A 21944-nucleotide genomic window follows, 5' to 3' on the forward strand; every position below is an offset into this window, starting at 1 on the left:
TTGGTTCCATTCATGAAACAATTTCGCCAAAATGGAAGGAAAGCCGTTCTCACAGTAGACAGACTATATGTTGATGGCCAACTTTACAGGAACGACACTGTGTACTGGTTATAATCCACGCGAAAGGAAGATCGGAGAAAAAAAAAAAAAAAAAAGACATGTCGCCAATGAACGTAATTTATGATTAGCTAATCACCTAGCCTACTTCACATATTTAAAATGTTAACTGTATACTCATTTGAAAAAAAGTGCTCTCATTGTTGCTTTATGTTTTCTTTTCTTATTATTTGTTTTTTTGTCATTGATTATGTATTGCATGTATGTTTTATATTCACATCTTATAACAGGGTACATATACTTATAATAAATATCGAACAAAACTATATAGTTGTATCATAACACAGAATGTCACACCTAAAATTAGTAAGCTGGAATGTACGAGGCATTAACTCAGCAGCTAAAAGATCCAAAATTTTAAACCACATTGAAAAACTCAAGGCAGATATATGTTTATTGCAAGAAACACATCTTTTAGAATCAGAACACAAGAAATTAACAAATACACAACTAACACAAATATTCTCGGCATCCTACAACTCAAAGAAAAGAGGTGTAGCTATATTAATCAATAAAAACATAACCGTTATTAATCACTCAACTATATGTGATCCAGAAGGACGATATGTTATTATCAATATAACCTTTAACAATAAAATACTGACCATTGCTAATATCTACGGACCAAACACAGATGACCCCCAATTTTTCCATAATTTTTTTTCTTCAATAGCCAACGTTCCTCAATCAGCCATCATAATCGGAGGAGATTTTAATACAGTTATTGATCCAACTCAAGACAAATCGAATACACCATCACACTTTAAACCATGGCAATCTACAGAAACCATTAAACAATACATGACTGACCTTGGTCTTGGCGATAGCTGGAGACTTACAAACCCAAACTCAAGAGAATACAGTTATTTTTCAGCAGTTCATAAATCATATTCACGTATTGATTATTTCCTAACAAGCAATTCCCTCATCCCTGACACTTTAAATACAACAATACACCCTATCATTATTTCTGACCATGCACCAATTTCGATAACTATTAACAACAGGAATGATACTAAAAAATCATTTAGATGGAGGATGAATACTTCATTACTTCAAGATAATGAATTTAATGAATACTTTAAAAAAGAATGGGCAGTTTTCATGGAAACAAACGACACACCAGACATATCAGCTGCAACCCTCTGGGAAACCGCTAAAGTTGTACTAAGAGGAAAGATCATATCATACTCTACATACAAATACAAAAAGGAACAAAGTCGAGAAAAAGAATTAGAAAATAAAATACATAAATTACACAATATTTACTCTCATACTCCCAATGAACAGATCCTGAAGGAAATAAATAAAACAAAAGATGAACATAATGACATGATACATAAAAAGATAGAATTCCAAAAACAATGCCTAAGATATACACACTTTGAACATAATGACAAATCAGGTAAATATCTTGCTAATCTACTCAAACGTAATAGAGAAAAAACACTTATCCCGGTGATCAATAATTCAGAAGGAAAGACACTTCACACCTTACAAGACATCAATGATACTTTTCGTACATTTTATAAACATCTATACAGTAATGCAAAAGAACCAAAAATTAACGACACTAAATCATTTCTTAGCAATTTGGTTTTACCCAGTCTAACCACAGCACAAAGAGAATCATTAGAAGAATCCATATCAGCAACAGAATATAAACAAGCTCTTGAATCTCTATCAAACAATAAAGCCCCAGGTTTAGATGGATACCCACCAGAATATTACAAACATTTCTGGTCAACTATATCACCATTATTCTTGCGAATGACGGCAGAAATTAAAAACACCTCTTTTATTCCACCTCACATGAACACAGCATTAATTTCAGTATTACTCAAACCAAACAAAGATCCAACTTTATGCTCTAGTTATCGCCCATTATCTCTTTTAAATACCGACTTAAAAATTATTAGTAAAGCTTTGGCTACACGACTCGAATCAGTCATATCATCCCTCATCCATCCAGACCAAACGGGTTTCATCAAAGGACGCCAGTCATCAAATAATACCAGACGATTATTCAACATTATGAACCTATGTAATCAAAACAAAACAAAAACCATAATCGTATCATCGCGGAAAAAGCTTTTGATAAAGTTAGTTGGCACTTTCTTTACATGACACTTAAAAAATGTGGGTTTGGAGACTGCTTTATTCACTGGATTAAAACACTATATAATACCCCACTAGCATCTGTCATAACGAATGGCATAATATCATCACCATTCCAACTTCAACGAGGTACTCGCCAAGGATGCCCCTTATCACCATTACTTTTCGCCTTATTTATAGAACCTCTTGCTGTTGCAATAAGACAGAATGATAAAATTATGGGAGTTCCATCAATTAACACTAATCATAAAATTTCATTATACGCAGACGACATACTACTATTTGTACAAAATCCTAAAACATCGCTTACAGAAATAATTAAACTTATCAATGAATATTCTATTATATCAGACTACTCCATAAATTGGACAAAATCAACAATTTTACCCCTGAACATGAAACCGCATGACAGGAGCATACAAGACACACCGTTCAAAATTAATAATATTACATACTTAGGAATAAACATATCCCAGAACCTCTCTGACTTGTTTAGTCTCAATTTCAATCCACTGTTGAAAACGATAGAAGATGATTTAACTCGATGGATGAACCTACCGCTTTCCATTATAGGTCGTATTGCAACAGTTAAAATGTGTATTCTACCAAAACTTCTTTATCTATTCACCATGACTCCGGTACAACCAACTAAGAAATGGTTTATATCATTAAATCAAATAATCAATAAATTCTACTGGAAAAAAAAGAATCCAAAAATTAGTTTACAAACACTTCAAAAAAATAAAGCTCAAGGTGGTCTAGCAGCACCAAATTTTCAGCACTATTACTTAGCATCCCAACTACAATACTTTTGCAAATGGATCAAAGATGACACACCCCAAAACCCATGGCTAGAGTTAGAACAAACAGAATGCAAAGAAATAACCATATCTGATCTCCCATCCGTTACAAAAAAAATCAAACAGAACAATCTTTTTAAGAATGTAATGATTAGAACAACTCTCATTGCTTGGTGGCAAATTAATACATTGACCAAACATGAACTGATACCACACATCAACTCACCTATATGGCATAATCCTGATTTTACTATCAACAAAATTCCGCTTAACAATATTAAATGGAAAGAGAAAGGTATCACACATCTACATCACCTGTTTGCTGGCAACACCTTCGCTACATTTATAGAATTAACACAGAAATTTAACTTAGGAAAAGAACAGTATTACTATTACTTACAAATCAGGAATTCTATTAAAACCACAATTGGAAACAAAGACATTGCACAACCTCCTCCAATTCTGAAACATATCACCACAATTAGTAACTCATCAAAAACACTTAGTAAATTATACACCCTAATATCATCTATAGACTCTAATATAATAGTAGCACCAGTTAAACAATGGGAAAAAGATCTCAATATCAACACAAATGACGAATTTTGGAAAACAATTTGCAGAAACACTTTTATCATAAGTACAAACATAAACATTCAGCTAATTCAGTATAAAATTATACACAGAACACACATAACACAGCGTAAGATGTTTAAAATGGGACTAGTAACTTCCGATAGATGTACTAACTGCAGTTTAAACACACCAGACACTTTCCTTCATGCATTCTGGCTATGCCCACCAGTTCATCAGTTTTGGATAGATGTCACTAATAAACTATCGAAATTCTTTAAAATTACAATTAGTGCACTCCCATTATTATGTCTTTTAGGTGACACATCTCAAATTAACCCTCCCTTTGAACATTCAAAACCTCTGCTCATATCTCTAGCTATCGCCAAAAAAACAATACTACTCAACTGGAAAAATAAATACCAAATATCAACGACACAATGGCTACATCTATTAAGGGACCATATTATTAAAGAGAAACAAACGTTAGCAAATAAAAATCATCTATACAAATTTAATAACATTTTCAGTCCACTGCTATCATCCTTAAATATTGATTAAAACTAGCTAGGTAGTCGATGCCTCAACTTAAATTTTTGGTAGATTAAATAGATTAATAACAAGGAAGCACAATATGCATAAATACAAATTATTTTGTAACGAATACGACTCTGGGTTAATTTGAATTAGCTCAAGGATATAGGGAATTTTGGAAATATTAACAATAACTCATGGTCATAATTCATAAGTCGCATGTACATTTATTTTATCAATTATCGAGATTACCTCGTTCTATGACTGGTCTAATCATCAGTTATTCGTCCAGCGAATAACTAAGATCATCACAGTCAAGAACAAACTCCAATAAAGTTTAGGTTCTGGCCACGAACCGTAAACGTTATGAGTTTATTAATTAAAACTACGGAATGTAGTCTAATATCGAGCTTGTAGCTTAAGACCTTTTATTTCAGTGACTTTAGAATGGTGGGGTTTTGAAACACAGAGACAGTGAAAAGTATAAATGGATTTTAATAAGTGTAACTTAACTAGATTATATGAGCTACGAATAGAAACGTACGTAAAAATGCCAACAATAAACACAACAAACATTTAAACAATAATAACATACGTGATAAGAATAAAATGACATGAAAGAAAGAAAGAAAGAAAATGGAAAGCTAGTAATTGTTACATACAGAAACCTAAAGTTTAGAGACACCGGGAAAACAGCTTTTATAAGACAATGAAGCCTACTTGCAAGTTTCTGTTCTCTGTTTGGTTGATGCTGAAAGCGTGGACGAGGTCCTGTTTGCCGCTGCGTCTTCCGGTGTCGCGGGAAGCTTGAAAAGGCTCACTGAAATGTAACGTTACCGAGAAAGTTCGTCTTCGTCTTCCGTGAAGGAAGAGGCAAGATATAACTTAGTTGCAAAGAACGGCTGCTATGGCTCGAACATGTGTTCGAGCGAGGAGAAGGCCGGAGCCTTTCCGATGTTTCTTGGAGCCGTGGAGAAGAGGATGAAGATCCAGGAAGAGAGGAAGAGCCAAGAGAGTGTGATGAGGGGGTTTCTTCCTTTTAAGCAAACATCTGTTTACGCCTTCTCTTGGAACGGCAGCGAATCAGATTGTCTTTTCTGAGGCGGGGAAATTCTCTTTGTGTGAAGAAGAAAACGCCTACTTTCACCATATGTCTTCTGAATGAAATAATTCATATTTCCTCTTAAGATTATACATACTGAACTAAAGATGTTACATATATAACTTAGGTGGGACTGATTGAATTAAAACAGGACGGTCAGACAGATACCAAGAATTACAGGTAGATTTTGGACACACATAACGTTACGTTCATATTTATCATTACACACCAATAAAGCTTGATTAAACATACAATAAAATTGTCAGTGTTTCCGTTATGGCAAACGATGACACTTTAAAGAAACATAGGAATACATATCAACTTTTAATGACTTGTATGTGTTGGAATGTGTGTTTCAAAGTCCACGAGGGTGTTTTGTGTGTGTGTGTGTGTAACATTTCAAAGAATGTCTTTGAAGCTGGTCACGCAGTTATAAAATCACCAGGGTTCCCTCGCTGAAATTGGGGGAGGTCAGTCAGACCGGCGCTGGTGAATTGGTCTTTGTGTTTAGTTTAGCTTTATTGTCCCCCATGGGGCAATTTGGTTGTGGGGTGATTATTAACCCGTAAGCACAAAGAAGATGTGTTTGGAGACAGGATATACTAATTTGAACAGCATGTGACCTTATGTCAGTCATTGTCGCTACAATTTCTATAATAAATCATTTCTGAGTATTACTAAATATATCAGTCGAGTATACATATATATGTGTGTGTTTATATTGTGTTCTATAAGCTATACTGTTGTTGTTGGTAGGGGTGGTAGTAGGGGATGGTGGTATTGGTATTGATATTATAAAACCGTTTATATTCTTTTCTTTAATCTGGGTCAGGCGACTATTCTGGGTGCTGTCGGTGGGTATGACTAGCACGTCCTGTCGGCATGTTCATTAATAACTCGGTTCCTGGATTTACTGGCCTCTCATTTTCACCGCCTTTGCCCCAATCCCAGGCTTCTGTTATGCAAAATAATTTAAATTTGTTGGACGGATATCTGGGCTGGATGTGGTGTCTCTGGCTAGGGAGCTAACCAGTGCACGCTAGGGTCCAAGTCGTAGATTACCTATTAAAAAAAAAATAATAATAATAATAAATTAAAAAAAATAAATAAATACATAAAAATTGGACTTTGGTCATGTCAGGTCACAACCAGACTAGGTGAGCCTGGTCTGGAGGTGCCTGTAATGGTGCCATAGCATATTTTGCGGACAAAGACTCAGCGAAACATAGAAGCTTAACTGCTGGGGTTGGGTGTCACTGATGGTGGTGATGGGGTGGGGGCCATGTTGGATCGGTGAATCTGAGGGAGGTGTTTTTGTTGGGGGGGTTTGTTAGATGTGCTCACTGGCAGTAGTAGAGTGGCCCCCAGCCCTAAAGAATAATATATATATATATATATATATATATATATATATATATATATATATATATATATATATATATATATATATATATATATATACAATAATTGTATTGACTGGCCTAAAATATGGTATTATTATTATTATTATTATTTTTATTATTATTACAGTACTGCCACTACTACTACCCCTACTATTATTATCATGAATATTAGTGTTACCTCTACCACCACTACTATTGCTACTATTATTATCATTTTTGTTATAATTATCATTATTATTATTATTAATAGTAGTAGTATGAATACTACTTTTACTACAACTCTGTCACAATTACTATGATTCTCTTAAATTGCCTCTATCTATCTATATCTCATTGCTTAAACTTACCAATGTACCTGCATATCTATATAACTAAAATATCTCATTGCTTAAACTTACCAATGTACAATGTACCTGCATACATCACTATATTGATATTTATATTTAGTTGTTTTCCTTTTTTTTTTTTTTTTGGTTTTGGGTGTTCTGTATGTTCCCCTCTCTTCTGTATGTGTATATATGACATTGATCTTTTACCTTGTATAAGCCACATTGTTTTAACTTGCAATAAAAAAAAAAAAAAAAAATAAAAAAAATAAATAAATATTAAATCGCAATCGCAATATTGGTAAAACTAATCGCAATTAGATTATTTTCCAAAATCGTTCAGCCCTAATATATACCCTGCGTTCTCCCTCAGCCTTTGTCGGTTCTTGTTTGTTATAATGTGGTTTTCTCTTGATTTTTCCTTTTAATCTCAGTTATAAGTTTTATTTAAAAGGAAATCAGGGGATTACAGTATTAATAGTACTGTAATATTGTTGCCAGAAGGTTTGTTTTGTACACTGTAATGCAGGGGTGTCCAAACCTGTTCCTGGAGGGTCACTGTCCTGCAGAGTTTAGCTCCAACCCTAATTAAACAAACCTGAACAAATTAATCAAGCTCTTCAGACTGACTAGAAACTTCCAGTTGAATGTGTTGGAGCTGGTTGGATCTAAACTCTGCAGGATGACGACCTCCAGGATCAGGATTGGACACTCCTGCTGTAATGATTATAATACACATGTGAGATTTTGAAATAAGTTATAACTGTAACAAGTTATAACTGTATATTATCTCTTAAATGATCGTATTGTTTGAGCGTGTTTGTTCATCTTGGTTCAAATCTGCTTGCTAGGAACAATTTTACTTTGCAGAAGGCTTAAGTTTCGTGATAAGATATTTAAACTCAAATCACTACTTTGTGTCCAGTTATTTACTTATCTGGCAAGTAGGTGTATTATAAGCAGGATAATATACATTCAAACTGTTCTCATGACAAAATAAACCTGACTGGGTAACCAGGACTGAATCAGAGGAGTCTTGTTTCGCCCTGAATGAACAGCTGTGGTTTATCCATTACAAATAAGTATTAGGCAAGGCAAGGCAAGGCAAGTTTATTTATATAGCACATTTCATACACAATGGTAATTCAAAGTGCTTTACATACTATTAAAAATAATCAGAAGAAATAAGAATATACAAAACAGTTTAAAATAAAGAAACAAGAAAGAACTAAAAATAATTAAAACAGTTTAGAATAAAGAACAGTTTAAAATAAAGAAACGAGAAAGAACTAAAAATAATTAAAAAAAGTTTAGAATAAAGACTAAAATAAGACACAGTATAAACAGTCGGACAAACAGTGACACAGTGCTCATTCATTAAATGCAAAGTTAAACAGATGTGTTTTGAGTCTGGATTTGAATGTGACTAATGTAGGAGCACATCTGATCTCCTCTGGAAGCTGGTTCCAGCTGCGGCTGGCATAATAGCTAAAAGCAGACTCTCCTTGCTTAGAGTGAACTCTTGGAACTTCTAGCTGATGTGATCCTAATGATCTGAGTAATCTGTTGGGTTTGTATTCCGTGAGCATATCTGCAATGTATTGAGGTCCTAGGCCATTGAATGATTTATAGACTAGTAATAATACTTTAAAATCAATCCTATAAGTAACTGGCAGCCAGTGTAATGACCTGAGTACTGGTGTGATATGATCATATTTTCTGGTTTTGCTAAGAATCCTGGCTGCAGCGTTCTGTATGAGCTGCAACTGTCTTATGGTCTTTTTGGGAAGGCCAGTGAGGAGTCCATTACAATAATCCACCCTGCTGGTGATGAAAGCATGCACTAGTTTTTCTTGACTTGTCTTGACTGGAAACAAAGCATCTAATTATTGCAATATTTTTCAGATGATAGTATGCTGATTTAGTTATTGCTTTGACATGACTATTGAAACTAAGGTCTGACTCTAAAGACACACCCAGATTCTTGACCTGATTTTTAGTTGTTTGACCTTTAGAGTGAAGGTATGCGTTCACCTTGAGAACTTCATCTTTGTTTCCAAACACAATGATTTCAGTTTTGTCTTTGTTTAACTGTAGAAAGTTTTGGCACATCCAGCTGTTGACTTCATCAATGCATTGAAGCAGAGAGTCAATGGGGCTGTAATCATTAGGCGATAGGGCTAAGTAGATCTGTGTGTCGTCTGCATAGCTGTGGTAAGAGATTTGGTTCTTTCTCATTATTTGGCTCATTGGGAGCATATACAGGTTGAACAGGAGTGGCGCAAGAATTGAGCCTTGAGGGACTCCGCATGTCATGGGCGTCCACTCAGACTTATGGTCACCTATACTCACATAATAACCTCTTCCATCTAAGTATGACCTGAACCATTTTAGAACTGTCCCAGAAAACCCCACCCAGTTTTCCAGCCTGTCTAGAAGTATTTTGTGATCGACAGTGTCAAATGCAGCACTGAGGTCGAGTAGAACCAGCACTGATAATTTGCCTGAATCTGTATTTAAGCGAATATCGTTTATTATCTTAATGAGCGCCGTCTCTGTGCTGTGATGCGATCGGAGTATCCATTTGAGTTTAAGAATTTGTTCAGCTGGTTGAAGACAACTTTTTCAATGATTTTGTCTGTGAAAGGAAGATTTGAGATCGGTCTATAGTTGCTTAATATAGTCTTATCCAGATTGCTCTTTTTCAGGAGGGGTTTGACAACAGCAGTTTTAAGGGAGTTTGGAAAACTTCCATAGAAAAGTGAGGCATTTACCACTTCTAGGAGATCTGCTTCTAAACAGTCTAACACACTTTTAAAAAAAGATGTGGGAAGAGTGTCAAGGGCGCAGGTTGATGTTTTAAGGTGCTGAACGGTTTCTTTCAGAATTTTGCCATCAATTTCTTCAAAATCAGACATAGTAACTACTTTCTCAGGCTGTAGTCTGATCTGACTGACCCCAGCGCAACTCAAGGATGTGCTGATCCCCTTTCTAATATTATTGATTTTCTCAGAGAAAAAGGTAGCAAACTCACTACACTTGCTGTCGGAGAGCATTTCACTGGGAATCTGGCTTGGGGGATTTGTTAGTCTGTCGACAGTAGCGAAGAGATTTCGAGTATTATTTAGGTTTCTGTTTATGATATTGGAGAAGAAAGTCTGTCTAGCTTTGCCTAGTTCCATATTGAAAGCACGAATGGTGTCTCTATAGATGTTATAGTGGATTACAAGTTTTGTCTTTCGCCACATGCGCTCTGATTTTCTGCATTGTCTTTTCATAATTTGCACTGCTGTTGAGTTTCTCCAAGGTGCTTTTTGTTTACCATTCTTCCTGACTTTCACAGGAGCAATATCATCAATTACATTTTTAACCTTCGAGTTAAAAGAATCAAGGAGAGAATCAACCGAGTCAGCAGATATGCTCGGTCTTAGGGATATGGCCTTCATAAATAGTACACTAGTGTTCTCATTTAGGCATCTCTTCTTGACAGACACAGATCTAACTTCAATGGCAGGAGAGATCAATAAATCAAAGAAAATATGAAGAATATATACAGTAATGATCAGAGAGTGCGACATCCTTAATATCATTCAATGAAATGTTTAGACCCTTACTGATAAGTAAATCTAGAGTGTGTCCACGATTGTGTGTGGGCCCATGTACATGTTGAATCAGATCAAAAGTTTTTAAAACAGTATTGATTTCTTTTGCCATATTATTTTCTGCATTATCTATGTGAATGTTAAAATCTCCAGCAATAGTGAAACTGTCAAACTCTGAGGAAATTATTGATAACAGTTCTGTAAAGTCTTCAGCAAAGGCTGAAGAGTATTTTGGAGGCCTGTAAATAGTGATAAGTAAAATCCGTGGAGCAATTAGTAAGTAAAGTTTTATTAGTAAGTAAAAACTGTCAAAAACTTAGTAAATAATCTCATGAAGATAAAACAACAAAGTTATCTATCAGGACCATTTTAGTCTTGTTTAGTTTATTTCATTATTGACCATACGAAAAATGGAGGATGTTGACACATTTATAAAATCTTACCTGAGTATCTCCAGTTTACAGTGAGGATCCTTCAGTAGATCAGAAAGCTGCTTGACTCCTGAATCTTCTACACTATTCCATGACAGACTTAGTTCTCTCAGGTGTGAGGGGTTTGATCTCAGAGCTGAAGTCAGAGCAGCACAACCTTTATCTGTAACCCCACAATCATACAACCTGTAGAGAACAATGACACTCTTCAGTCTCTCAGTTCAGGAAACAATGATATAAATTATTAGATATGTATGAATTTTAGGGATGGGCATTTCAAGCAAAAATAATATTTCGATGATCGCTGGGAATTATTTGATTATTCAGCCATTAAAGATAACGTATTTAGTTTCATATATATGTTTAAATAATATGTTATTATATTATTATATTATTATGTTATTAACCTGTTAAAGCCCATGTTGCAGGTTAGAGTACCCAGTAAGCCAATGTATAGAAAAATAATGTAGGAACTAGATTTAAATATAAACATATACTTATAAAACGCTATTTAGGCTTCTGGAGTCGTTTTTGTGAGAAATTTTTACTTCCGCATTTGAAAATCGCTTAAACCGCCGAACCTGAAGTGACGTAACATGAGGTAGAGCGGTCAAAGTAAATCAACTAGCGAATAGGAAAGCAATGGATCGCAATGACAGCTCGGAAAGGGAATTGTAGCCTAAATGTTTACTCGTATGATATATATATAATTCATTTATAATTGATATATATGATGATATCATATAATTATGAGCCTGATATGAAGCCAAGTGAGCAGGACAGTCCAGGGTTAGACAGAACAACGGTGAGTTGTGGTGTGAGGAGAACAGGGCGAGAGAACAGTGTTAGCTTATAGATGTATTCACGTTAGCCGACGATATGTATAACACTATGCTCAGATCACAATACTGTACAGATTATTATCATCATGTATCAGGCAATAGCAAAGCTAGTACTTAGACCCTTACCTGCATGTGTTGTGTGTGTCAGCCATTAGGAGACAGTTTCCAGAGGAAGAGGGACTTAATAAAGGCTTTGAATTGACCCATTTGGTGACGATGAATAAAAAATGATCACAATCACAACTGTCTTACTGTATAAAAACTTTATATGTAGAAACAGCCAACACAAACATTAAAGTCGGTTTGTACAGATTGAAAATGAATTATAGAACATAATATATTATATTTATAATAATAATAATAGTGTCGGCTGCAGACTAATAACAAACACATAAATGCATTACATTACAAGTTTATGTAGGATATGTTAATGAATTAAATTAAGACAAGGCACATTTTGTAAAACAGATGTACAATAAGTGATCTCTGACGGATCCGTGAGCGTCATGTTTCCCGCTGGCGGCCGAACCACATGCTGACGGCGGACCGTCACCGGGCGACCCGATGAAGGAGCTGGGACAGTGTGCACATATCGCCGGGATTATAATCATTCGGTCTATAGTGAACGCTACACACTACCGCGTTTTTCAAAGCAGAAGCAGAAGTGAAGTCCCGTCTCTTACCCTGCACAAAACGCACACTGGCACGGAAGATTGCACCGTCCTTTTTCTTCTTCGGAAACCTGTGGACTCGATGTCCTGACAGGCCATAATTCACAATCATTTACCACGACGATGATTAATTGAAATACAATAAGCACAGAAAACACACTGAATCATGACCGCTCCAACTGAATACCAACCTATCTCTGCACTGAGCGCGAACGCAGAGCCAAACGACTACCTCATGTGACGTCATATGACGCGATGGTGAAAAAAAGCGCTTTTTCAACACGGTCAAGGAAACGGTCACGTTTTCTATTAAATTTGTGCCCTTATGTCTTGCAAAACAATTTTTAATCCTGCATTTACTTTTCATATGGTATTTTCATACAAGGTTATATTAATTAAAAAAAAAAAAAAAAAAAAACTGCAACATGGGCTTTAACCGTTGCCAGTGCGCCCGCGCACTGAAGCGTTTTTTTATTTATTTAATTCAAAGTTACTATCAGATTTAATGTTATACCTTAACAAACTATACATAATTAAAAAGATATAATACTCAAGTTTCAGTATTTGACCACTATTGTATTCTGAGAAACTCATAGTGACAGTTATGTCTTAATTTGTGTCAGGAGTTATGAAATGAAAAAATGAGTCGATACCTTTAATATGAATTATGCGCGTCAGCCTCTCCCATTCATAAAAACTCCGTGCTGTCGTCATGATAGCGATACACAAAACAACGTCCCTCAGGGCTTTAGCTCAAAACTGTGCAGATTTGGAGAAATATTGATAGATCCTCATAGATTTACATCATATTTCGATAGACAGGAATAATATTTATTGAATTTATACCCAAATGCGTCGATGTAATCTTTATGAGCGTTTGGTACTGATACTGTGTTTTCAATTCATACCAGCAGCCTGAGGGCGCTATATGCACAATAATAGTCCATATATGGAACATGAAGAAGAGCCATGATCATGTGACATTCCAGGACGTCAATGATACACACAAAGCTACAGAGATCGCGCTGTAACATGCAGATACAGACGTTTTGAAGACAATAAACATGTTTGCAATGATATTTGAGTTACCTGTGTTTTTCAAGCCATGCCAGGTATTTTCATAATAATAGATTATATTTATAATGTAATGCTAATCTATATAGACTATCATTGTGCAGAACACTATCCAATAGTATATTTTCTGTCTGATTTTTTTATCTGAAAGCCAAATTAGATCACAGAAGATTATTTAAAACACTCGTCTTGCGTTATAAAATAAGTTTGGAGCACAAACATGGTTTTAATCTCATAAATTGTCGTGTATTGATGGTGTGCTAGGCTAACATGCTAGCTAGCCCTAGGTGCACCTGCCACGTCTAGCAGTTATACTTTTATGATTTTTTGAATGCTTACTGAATTGTTTCTTTATTCAAGAAATGCATTTGATACAGTTTAAAATGTGAGGTGAACTTTGAGAAAAGAAATTAGGGACTGAAACCCTATGAATAGCCTGTGAATAGCCAGTCGTTAGTAGCTATAATGCAGTCAAAAGAAATGCATATTTAGAGCCATAACCAGGCTGGAGAGGTGTGAATGTGTGCAGGGGGAGACTGAGACTGAATGGGGATCGTTTGCACCACAAAACAATAGAGACAATGTACTGGATAGATGGTTAGAAGATGACAATAAACATCAGTAGCATTTTAGCCTCAAATCAAAATAAAGTCACATGACATGGTCTTGAAAAACATTTAACTAAATACAGAGTTTTGGACTTATTATCTTCAGATTTTAAACATAAAATGTTTAGACATGTGGCTTTAGCTGTAGTGCATTTCTAGATTGCTCAAGTGCCAACTTCAATTTTATTTTCATGAGGATGTTTCATAAAAAATTATTTCTAATAACTTTACAAAACTTTGAAGCTATTTATAAAAAATGTTGTCATTACGACAATAATTAATTCTACATTTACAATAAACTGCCAGGTGTCAGCTTTCAAACGAGATCATACTTGTGCTTTTAGTACCAAGGGTTCATGAACTGTATCTGTTTCAGTTTGGGTATGTCATTTCTGGGGATTTTTCAAAAGTGGGGTTGCAGCTTAACAGATTAATATCTCGTACCATTTCAATGTCAAAAATATATATATATTTTTTTTTTGTGTACATATGCTACGCTCTGTAAACCCCTTGGTTAGGAAATTTGTATTTGTATGTGTAGCCTAAATGATATGTTTAGATCATTATGTATGAAAGCTAGAATTTAGAAATTATTTTAGAAAATAGGCCTAGTAGGTGTTTAGATTATATTTTGACTATATTAAATGCTGCCTCATTATCATTAACGATGCATGCTCGCAAATATCAGTTGTAAATGTGTGTAAATGTGCTGAAATGTGTAAATATACCCAGTTAATGAAGTGCACAAATGTGTTAGGCTAATGTTTGCGGTGTGCCTCTCCAGTAATGGCCCATTGACACGCATATAGGCTTATTGCATGCGTCTAAAATTATTTACATCAGTTATTCATTATAGACTAATGCTACTATAGTTATATTTATGTAATAATATTCTTCAACTTTTTTAAAAGGAATGTAGCTTCATCACTACCTCCGCCTGCAACTCGGAGTGCGCTTAGCAACACAGTCAGAATTGGGGGAGCAATTGGGGGAGCGTCTATGTTACACCCCTGGTCTGAATCTCATTAATATTGATGGGCCATTACCACTCCCACGCATAAACCTCTTCTGACAAAAAAACTGTTTTAAAAAGTTTAAATCAATGTAGTGTTTTATGTGAACGATTAGGCAGGATGATTTTCACATCATTTTGAAGCCAGAACTCGAAGCGACAACATCAATTAGTCAAAAGTCTTGTGAACTCATATTTAGTATGTGTTTTGTGGTCTTATTTCAGCAACTTTCATTTAAAATTTTTTCAATAACCATGCATAAACTTTATTCTCTTAAAAATACAAACATGTACATACATGTGGCTCACATATTATGGTAGCCCCGTTTGTGCTATATAGAGTGAGTTTACACCTTTGCCATTAACATGTTTATAAATAACTGAAAAAAGCACAAATGTCAGGGCATGTCAGAACATCCCAAGGGCCCCAAAAACACCTTGGTCCCCAGAGGGTTAAGAGCTTTCTACTCTTAATCTTCTGCTCCAGTCCGTCTCTCGCAAGCAGGCCCCTAAATATATTGGTCCCTTCCGCATCGTCAAGATCCTTAGTCCTGTCTCTGTAAGGCTCAGATTGCCTCCAAATCTTCGGCGCGTACACTAGTGTTGCTTTCGTCAACGAAAATTATGACGAAATATTGTCGTCAGCGAACCTTTATCACCTGACGAAAACGAGACAAGACGCAACGTAAATGCTGGTCATGTGACGATAACTAAAATAAATGTATAATATCAATATCGTTGACGAATAAAAACGAGACTAAATGTGGTTTACAAAATAAAAACAATGCTAAAATGTCTCTTCATTTTCGTTGACCAAAACGAGACGAGACGAAATGTTATAATGTCACGACGAATGAGAGAGTTGTGCGTGAACCCGTTTACTGCCTATGGCGTGAACCCAGCTTTGTCGGCTTTAAATTCTGGTTTGCGATCTGGTCACCCGATTATCAGCGAATTTAACAATATTATTCCATTATTCCATTAAAATGTCTCGTTGATGTATTTGACACATTCATAATCATTACTTTTGCCGGTTCTTTGTGACAGCTGTTATGTGTGTTATTGGCAGCGTCACCCTCTAGTTACATGAACGCGTCACCACCGCATCAACACTGAAAACATGGAGTTTATTTTAAAGAATAATCACACAACCTATTCGATATTTTATAATTAAATAAAATAATCGAATATTCAAAAATCGTGACTCATCCCTGCATGGAATCTCTTGTTTCTTTTCCCAAATTTTCACTCACGTCTCACCCATTTTTTAAGGGGATTATAAACGTTTCTTCATTGGTTCGCTTTTAATAAGGCCTATTATATTTGTATTCTTTACTGTGGTAAAGTAGAAAAACGCTGTAGGACAGATAGCCTACATTTGTACTTGCATGTCAAATTCTACAGTTTGTGCTTGTTATAGACATGGTAAGGCGCATCGTTTAGTTGTAAAGCGTGTTTCACACGCGCGGGTGATTTTTAGTTTCACTTTCTCTGGAAGCGTAATCTCAAACATAGCCTAAATATCTCGCCCTTGTGGAGAATAGAATTCGTTTTACATCATGTTGAAAACATGAAGATATCAGAAAAGAGATCGATGGACTCTTTCCTGCTCGTGTCCCACATCCCTCTCAAAGCGCATTGTGGTAGGCTATATCACGCGTCTTTGTGTGGAAATATAAAACAAGTTTTTTATTATTTTATTTTTTTAACAACCCCCCAACCACCACTGGTAGTTGGTCCATTACCAACAAACTGCCACCGTCACAGCCCTAAATATAATAAGATAACCTTGTTTGAAATACTATATTGACTGGGTTAAATAGAATTGCATTACTAAATAGAGACTAAAATACAATTTTCATTGACTAAAACTAGACTAAAATGTCATCAGTTTTCGTCGACTAAAACTAGACTAAAATGTCATCAGTTTTCGTCAACTAAAACTTGACTAGACTAAAAGGAGTATGAACGTGACTAAAACTAATAAAAACTAAAATGACAGCTTGACACAAAGACTGAACTAAAACTAAAATTAAAACAGGCCGCCAAAAACAACACCAGCATACACCCCGTTTTTCATGTCTCTTGTCTTAAGCCCGTTATTCGCGCCCCTCCTCGTCCTGTAATGGCCCCTGTCCACGTTGAAGGCTCTCCTGTCTATCGTGTCCGCAGACTTCTAGACGTACGCCCCCGGGGGCGTGGCCAGCAGTTCCTTGTTGATTGGGAGCGTTACGGTCCTGAGGAGAGATGTTGGATTCCGTCCCGCGACGTACTGGACCGCTCGCTCATTGATGATTTCTACCGTGCTCATCAGACCCCTTCCTCGAGTGCGCCAGGAGGGGCTCCTTAAGGAGGGGGCACTGTCATGATCCTGGCTCTCTCTCTCTTTATTCCTCCTTCTGTTTTTTTTTCTTTCCCTCATACACACACACACACACACACACACACTCCCTTCCGCCCACACCCGGTTACGCACACACCCATTACTACACGCGCTCATTCTCTCCAGCTGTATCTCGTCACCTCATCTTCCTCTCCCCTCTCTCCTCACCTGTTTCCCATCTTCTATCATTCGTCTCTCTATTTCTAGTCCCCTCTTTCTCTTCTCCTCTGTCTGATTATTGCTGACTGTCACGTATGTTACTGATCGCTATCTCTGTCTACAGAGGTCCTGACCACTGTCCAGTCCAGTCCTGTCCTGTCGAGTGTTACACTGTGTGGTATCTACCTCCTGTTATTTTGTTTTCTCTTTGTGCTCAGCCAGTTTTTCCTGCTGAGGAGAGTTGCTGTGGGTTCGCGGTTTCGCCAGCATCCCCGCTTTCACCAACCGGACCAGACGTTGCAGATCAGCGCTGCTTTCTGTTTGTGATTAGAGACCTTCTGTTACATTGTCTCTCGTTTTCTGTTGGACATTATATTAAGAAGAGACTTGTTTTCTGTCTGCCCATTCGGCCTGCCTTGTTTCTATTAAAAGATAACTGAATCTGCTTCACGCCTTCGGGTCCTATCTATCTCCACATACCTGACAGAGCGGAGCATAATCTTCAGAAAGGCGTTCTCCACCCTGGAGGAAATATTACCACTTTGCTCACATGCTCTTATGTGTTCTTCTGTTGTCTGATAGCTGATTGACAGCTTTTAGGTGTGTAATTGGCAGCGTCCCCCTCTGGTTACATGGACGCATCAGCACCAAAAACATGAGGATTTTTTTAGACAATAATCACACAACCTATTCGATATTCATTAATTAATCAACTAATCGAATATTCAAAAATTGTGACTTATCCCTAATGAATTTCTCCTTTCTCCTCAACAGATTTGTGTATGAAAGCAGTTGTCACCTTTTCACATCATCCAATCATGTTTATAACCATCAAAAACTATCAAAAGTAAAATGACCTCAGAAGCTTTAAAAATAATCTAATGAAGATTAAACATCCTTTTCAGTTACTTGATGGTAAACTTTTTTTGTATAGATTATTTTTTGTATATCTTTCATTATTCACCACAGGAGAAAAACAGACAACATTGAGACTTTTATCAAATCTTACCACAGTTTCTCCAGTTTACAGAGAGGATCCTGCAGTAGATCTGAAAGCTGCTTGACTCCTAAATCTCCTACTTTATTCTCAGACAGACTCAGTTCTCTCAGGTGTGAGGGGTTTGATCTCAGAGCTGAAGTCAGAGCAGCACAACCTTCATCTGTAACACCACAACCCCACAACCTGTAGAGAACAATGACACTCTTCAGTCTCTCAGTTCAGAAAACACTGATATAAATGATAAGATATATATGAATTTCTCATTTTACAGTATTGCTTAGGTACAAAAGCACATGCTAAACACATAAATGTGATCATGTTTTATTAGTGTAATGATTGTTGTCAGTGTGACTTACTGAACTGATCTGGATTCTTTAACCACAGGCAGCAGCTTCTGAAGAACTTCATCTGCTGTATTTTGTGCTCCAATAAACTGTTTCAGATCAAAAACATCCATCTTCTGCTCTGATGTCAGCAACACATAAACCAGAGCTGACCACTGTGAAGAGGAGAGTTTGGTTTCTCCTATTTTTCCAGATGTCAGATAATCTTGGATCTCCTGCATCAGTGAATCATCACCCATTTCATTCAGACAGTGGAATAGATTGATGGATCTCTCTGGAGAGCGATTCTCCCTGATCTTCTGTTTGATGTACTGAACTGTTTTCTCTTTGTTGTAGGAGCAGCTTCCAGTCTGTGTCAGTAGTTCTCGTAAGAGAGTCCGATTGGACTCCAATGAGAGACCCAGAAGGAAACGCAGGAAAAGGTCCAGATGTCCATTCTTACTCTGTAAAGTCTCATCCACAGCTCTCTGATGCAGCTCCGATAATGGAACATATTTCTTCTGGTTTAAGATTTTAGAAAAGAGACTTTGTTTGGTTTTGTTAAACACATCTCTGTTCTTATATGTATAGTAAATATGTGCATATAAAGCTGCTAGATGTTCCTGGATGCTCAGATGAACAAAGCAGAAGACTTTCCCCTGATACAAGCCCAACTCCTCTCTGAAGATCTGAGTGCACAATCCTGAGTACACTGATGCTTCTGTCACATCAATGCCACACTCTTTCAGGTCTTCCTCATAGAAGATCAGGTTGCCTTTCACAAGCTGCTGGAAAGCCAGTTTCCCCAGTTTGAGAATCATGTCTTCATCTTTCAATCTCTTCTCATAGTCCTTCTCATGTTTGATGTTGGTCTGAATGATCAGGAAGTGTGTGTACATCTGAGTGAGAGTCTTGGGAATCTCTCCTCTCTCCGCTTCACTCAACATCTCCTCTAGAACAGTGGCTGAGATCCAGCAGAACACTGGGATGTGGCACATGATGTGGAGGCTCCTCGAGGACTTCAGGTGTGTGATGATTGTATTGGCCAGACTCTGATCACTGATTCTCTTCCTGAAGTATTCCTCCTTCTGTGGCTCATTGAAGCCTCGTACCTCTGTCACTCGATGGACACACTCAGAGGGGACGAGATCCGCTGCTGCTGGTCTGGAGGTGATCCAGATGAGAGCAGAGGGAAGCAGATTCCCCTCAATGAGGTTCATCAGCAGCTCGTCCACTGAGGCTGATTCAGATATATTACACAGTTTCACTTCGCTCTTAAAGTTCAGAGACAGACGACACTCATCCAGACCATCAAAGATAAACAACACTTTATATTCATCACTGGATATTTCCATTTCTTTTGTTTCAGGGAAAAAGACATGAAGAAGATCTGAAAGACTGAGTGTTTTGTCCTTCATCAAGTTGATCTCTCTGAAAGGAAGTGGAAATATGAGCTGGATGTCCTGATTCTCTTTCCCTTCAGCCCAGTCCACAATGAGCTTCTGCACAGAGACTGTTTTCCCAATGCCAGCGACTCCCTTTGTCAGCACAGTTCTGATGGGTTTGTCTTGTCCAGGTAAAGGTCTAAAGATGTCATTGCATTTGATTGGTGTGTCCTCTGTTGCTGCTCTCCTGGATTGTGTCTCAATCTGTCTCACCTCATGCTCATTATTGATCCCTCCACTTTCACTCTCTGTGATGTAGAGCTCTGTGTAGATCTCATTCAGGAGTGTTGGGTTTCCCCGCTTTGCTGTTCCTTCATACAGACACTGAAACTTCTTCAGCAGATTTGATTTAAATGTGCTTTGGAAAATAACAGATTACAACATGAATTAAAGACGTACAATAATTACACAACATCATGCAAATAACAGTGGTGTTGGTATGAAGATGAGCACGGCTGTTATTTGGCCACTTGCTAAAGCCATTAGAGCGGTTCATGAGCATTAATATAGATTACACGATTGAATTCTGTTCTTTATTTGATTTTTTGTTAATTCATTTGTAATTACTTCAGGTACATGTCAAGTTTTTAAGGGAAAAAAGAACTAATTCTGTAAAATAAACATATAGCAAAATGATCCTCTCTAGTGTTTTTGTTCTATTTTACTAATGAACTATGAACCACGGATAACTTTCCTGGAGTAATTATAACATCACTTTGTTCACAAGCTGTTTTATTGACCTCTCTCCTCAGATTCAGCAATTATATAAGAGATGATACATTTCAAGGCAAGGCAAGGCAAGGCAAGGCAAGGCAAGTTTATTTATATAGCACATTTCATACACAATGGCAATTCAAAGTGCTTTACATAGAAGAAATTAAAATAATAAAAAAGAAATAAGAATAATTAAAACAGTTTAGAAAAATAAAATAAAATACAGTACAGTACAAACAGTCGGACGAACAGTGGCACAGTGCTCATTCAGTAAATGCATAGCTAAACAGATGTGTTTTGAGTCTGGATTTGAATGTGATTACTGTAGGAGCACATCTGATCTCCTCTGGAAGCTGGTTCCAGCTGCGGCTGGCATAATAGCTAAAAGCGGACTCACCATGCTTAGAGTGAATCCTTGGTGTTTCTAGCTGATATGATCCTAATGATCTGAGTGATCTGTTGGGTTTATATTCAGTGAGCATATCTGCAATATATTGAGGTCCTAGGCCATTGAATGATTTATATACCAGTAATAATACTTTCAAATCAATCCTAAATCTAACTGGGAGCCAGTGTAAAGACCTGAGGACTGGTGTGATATGTTCATATTTTCTGGCTCTGCTCAGAATCCTGGCGGCAGCGTTCTGTATGAGCTGCAACTGTCTTATGGTCTTTTTGGGAAGGCCAGTGAGTAGTCCATTACAATA

General features: G+C 36.7%; 1 pseudogene across 1 annotated transcript in view; it reads right to left on the reverse strand.

Annotated features, from left to right (window-relative positions):
- Positions 1 to 21944, reverse strand: part of LOC308697128 — a 370896-nt pseudogene that overhangs the window by 132014 nt on the left and 216938 nt on the right. The window contains exons 8-9 of the transcript in view: positions 18765 to 18938; positions 11019 to 11192 (exon numbers count right to left, since the gene is read on the reverse strand). The product of the transcript in view is annotated as an uncharacterized misc_RNA (transcript). The remainder of the gene's footprint in view (positions 1 to 11018; positions 11193 to 18764; positions 18939 to 21944) is intronic.

The sequence above is a fragment of the Scardinius erythrophthalmus genome, assembly GCF_964197995.2.
Source record: "Scardinius erythrophthalmus genome assembly, chromosome: 10".
NCBI classification, from domain to species: Eukaryota; Metazoa; Chordata; class Actinopteri; order Cypriniformes; family Leuciscidae; genus Scardinius; species Scardinius erythrophthalmus.